This window comes from Bison bison, unplaced genomic scaffold (genome assembly GCF_000754665.1).
Source record: "Bison bison bison isolate TAMUID 2011002044 unplaced genomic scaffold, Bison_UMD1.0 scf7180017864458, whole genome shotgun sequence".
Lineage (NCBI taxonomy): Eukaryota > Metazoa > Chordata > Mammalia > Artiodactyla > Bovidae > Bison > Bison bison.
Genome location: NW_011495020.1, coordinates 4,489,659 through 4,494,027, shown reverse-complemented (window position 1 = coordinate 4,494,027; position 4,369 = coordinate 4,489,659).

Below are 4,369 nucleotides of genomic sequence, written 5' to 3'. Positions count from 1 at the left end.
AAAAAAAAAAAAAATATATATATATATATATATATATATAGTCTAGACAGAGATCAAGAATCACTGCAATGGGGTTCTTTCTTGGACCCTTACTAGCCCAAGCAACCTCTGAGCTCTCATAACCCCAATGCCTGCTTTGATCATGACATTTAATACTTTGTATTTATAAATCTTTTTTAACTATTGGAAAACGTAATAATAAAGGTGGCAACCCCCCCCAGTATTCTTGCCTGGGAAATCCCATAGACAGAGGAGCCTGATGGGCTATAGTCCATGAGGTCGCAAAAGAGTCAGACACAACTTAGCAACTAAACAACAACAAACATTTATTCAGTACTTACCATGTGCAGGCTTATTCTAAATACTTTTTATCATTACAACAGTCTAATGAGGTAGATGCTACATTCCATGCCCATTTATAGACAAGGAAACTGAGATTCAGAGTTGTGGTGATTGCCCAAGGTCCTTGAGCTAGTTAGTGAAAGGGCTGGGATTGGAGCCCAGGTGGTCAAGACCTAGAACCCACATTCCACTTGAGTTGATGCTTCCTCAAGCATTGCTCTCAATAATTCTATAGCATAGCACAGTGGGGTGTGTAGCAGGCATCCATTTTTGTTGGTTTCACATTGGTGAAATCATCAGGATTTTGCTAGGGATATAATTAAGGTTTGTAGAGTCTAAATCATTTCCAGAAGTCTCAAGTAGACTTCCCTTTTTTTTTTTTTTGGCTGTGCCACACAGCATACAGGATCTTAGTTCCCAATCCAGAGATCAAACCTGTGTCCCCTGCAAAGGAAGCATAAAGCCTTAACCACTGGACTGCCAGGAAATCCCTGCTGTTGTGTCTTTAACTTCTGTTCAACCCATTCAAATCCAGCCAGACTTCTGTCTTCATCTCTCCACACTGTGACATCTTTAAAGTCATGGCTGTCTCCCATTTTGCCATATCTAATATATGCATTCTACTCCTTATCTGCAAGGAGATCCAATTAGTCAATCCTAAAGGAAATTAGTCCTGAATGTTCATTGGAAGGACTGATGCTGAAGTTGAAATTCCAATCCTTTGGCCACCTGATACAAAGAACTGACTCATTGGAAAAGACCCTGATGCTGGGAAAGATGGAAGACAGGAGGACAAGGGAACAACAGAGGATGAGATGGTTGGATGGCATCACTGGCTTGATGGACATGAGTTCGAGCAAACTCTGGAAGTTGGTGATGGACAGGGAAGCCTGACATGCTGCAGTCCATGGGGTTGCAAAGAGTCGGACACGACTGAGCAACTGAACTGACTCCTTATCTGACACAGCCTCTCAGCAGCATTTGACCCAGCCCTCTGGTTTCTCTGACACTGTACTGTTTTGTTCTCTGATATCTCTGTTCCCTCTCCAGTCTCCTTTGCTATCTCTTCATCCTCTGTGGGTCTCTAAATACTGGAATTCCAATTCGATACTGTATCACATCAACTGTTCTGTGTTGGTCTTTATTTCTTCTCTCATTCTTTTCCCCACTCCTTCATCCCTGTTTATCGTTATGACTTTAAATATCTTCTTGATGATGCACATGACTCCCAAACTTATATTGTCAGCCCAGCCTCTTTGCTGAACTCTAAACTTAGAACTTTCTTGACTTCTCTACTGGCATGTTTCATGAGCATTTAAAACTCCTTTGTTTGGGACTTCCCTGGTGACCTAGTAGCTAAGATTTCACACTCCCAATGCAGGGGCCCTGGGTCTGATCCCTGGTCAGGGAACTAGATCCCGCATGCTGCAACTAAAGATCTTGCATACGTCAAAGATCAAAGACATCATGTGCCTCAGCTAAGACCCGGTGTAGCCAAAAAAGTAAGTAAATAAAATAAAATTCATATGTTCAATATTACAGTTTATTGTAAGGTATAAGCAGAAAAAATAAACCCTGTAAGCTGTGGAAACTGAGCAAATCTTTTGTCAAAGAAAATGTCTTTTCCCACATGACATTGACTACAAAGAGGAAACCAACAAGTAAGGAAAATATTTATTAGCTACTTGCCCAAAGTTAAAATATGGCTCCCAGATATGTGTGTGTGTGAGAGATTTGTTTAACTTACCAGTAGGGGAACTGGTGGGTCAGGAAGATCCCTGGAGAAGGAAATGGCAACCCACTCCAGTGTTCTTGCCTGGAGAATCCCATGGACAGAGGAGCCTGGCGGGCTATAGTCCACAGGGTCACAAAGAGTCAGACATGACTGAGCGACTGAACAACAACAAAGGGAACTGGCAGACAGTAAAGCTGTTCCAAAGACCATTTGAATAATAGAGATTTATAAGGTCACCCAGGAAAGACAATTGCTTCTTGACAGGAAAGCTATGACAAACCTAGACAGGGTGTTAAAAAGCAAAGACATACTTTGCCAACAAATGTTCATCTAGTCAAGGCACGGTCTTTTCAAGTAGTCATGTACAGATGTGAGAGCTGGACCATATAGAAGGCAGAGTGCAGGAGAATTGGTGCTTTCGAACTGTGGTGCTGGAGAAGAATCTTGAGAGTCCCTTGGACTGCAAGGAGATCCAACCAGTCCATCCTAAAGGAAATCAACCCTGAATACTCATCAGAATGACTGATGCTGAAGCTCCAATACTTTGACCACCTGATGCAAAGAGCTGACTCACTGGAAAAAAATAACCCTGATGCTGGGAGACATTGAGGGCAGGAGAAGAAGTAAGCGACAGAGGATAAGATGGTTGGACGGCATTATCGATTCAGTGGACATGAACTTGGGCAAATTCCAGGAGATGATAAAGGATAAGGAAGCCTGGTGTGCTGCAGTCCTTGAGGTTGCAAAGAGTCAGACACAACTTGGTTACTGAATAACAACAACCAGGAAAGACATGCTAAATAAATTTGCAAGGTGAAAGACACAACTAGTTAATGTCCTACAGGGCAGTAAGACTAGCCGTTTTGAGATACCATTTTTGCTGGAGAGGAATCATTTGTCTATCAGACAAAAATCTACAAGTTAACATGTAATTTCCCAGAGTCTCCCAAAAGTGATCATTTCTCTAGAGAATTAAATCATCCTTGGGCAGGCCTGTAAGATAGACCTGAAGTGTGACATTGGAAAGATACACAGCCTTCTTTTTGCCTTATTTCCATGTTTTGGATAATTTTTATTAAGTGTGAGAATCTTTACCAACTTTTTTCTTGAGCACACAGTTTATAATAAATAAACAGAATTGGGATTTTTATTCCAAAGCTCATATTTATTCTACCATACACCACTGACACATGGCTTTTATTTAGGAGAGGTGCTATAGAGATTTCCAGGCTGTAGGGCGGACAACTGAATATCCATTACCAGAACAAAATGCTCTTAGAACTCTGAAGGTTGAGCTTGTCTCTGGATTTTTTTTCAAAGCCTGCTATCTTGAGTCCCATTCAGTTTTCTGCTCCCAGAGACCTAGTAAAAACTTCAGATTTATATCATTCATTTTACAGGTTACGCAATGTTTTATTTATTGATCTTTAGTTGTTTTTTTTTTAATTTTATTTTATTTTTAAACTTTACATAATTGTATTAGTTTTGCCAAATATCAAAATGAATCCATCACAGGTATACATGTGCTCCCCATCCTGAACCCTCCTCCCTCCTCCCTCCCCATACCATCCCTCTGGGTCGTCCCAGTGCACTAGCCCCAAGCATCCAGTATCGTGCGTTGAACCTGGACTGGCATCTCGTTTCATACATGATATTATACATGTTTCAATGCCATTCTCCCAAATCTTCCCACCCTCTCCCTCTCCCACAGAGTCCATAAGACTGTTCCATACATCAGCGTCACTTTTGCTGTCTCGTACACAGGGTTATTGTTATCATCTTTCTAAATTCCATATATATGCGTTAGTATACTGTATTGGTGTTTTTCCTTCTGGCTTGCTTCACTCTGTATAATAGGCTCCAGTTTCATCCACCTCATTAAAACTGATTCAAATGTATTCTTTTTAATGGCTGAGTAATACTCCATTGTGTATATGTACCACAGCTTTCTTATCCATTCATCTGCTGATGGACATCTAGGTTGCTTCCATGTCCTGGCTATTATAAACAGTGCTGCGATGAACATTGGGGTACACGTGTCTCTTTCCCTTCTGGTTTCCTCAGTGTGTATGCCCAGCAGTGGGATTGCTGGATCATAAGGCAGTTCTATTTCCAGTTTTTTAAGGAATCTCCACACTGTTCTCCATAGTGGCTGTACTAGTTTGCATTCCCACCAACAGTGTAAGAGGGTTCCCTTTCCTCCACACCCTCTCCAACATTTATTATTTGTAGACTTTTGGATCGCAGCCGTTCTGACTGGTGTGAAATGGTACCTCATAGTGGTCTTGATTC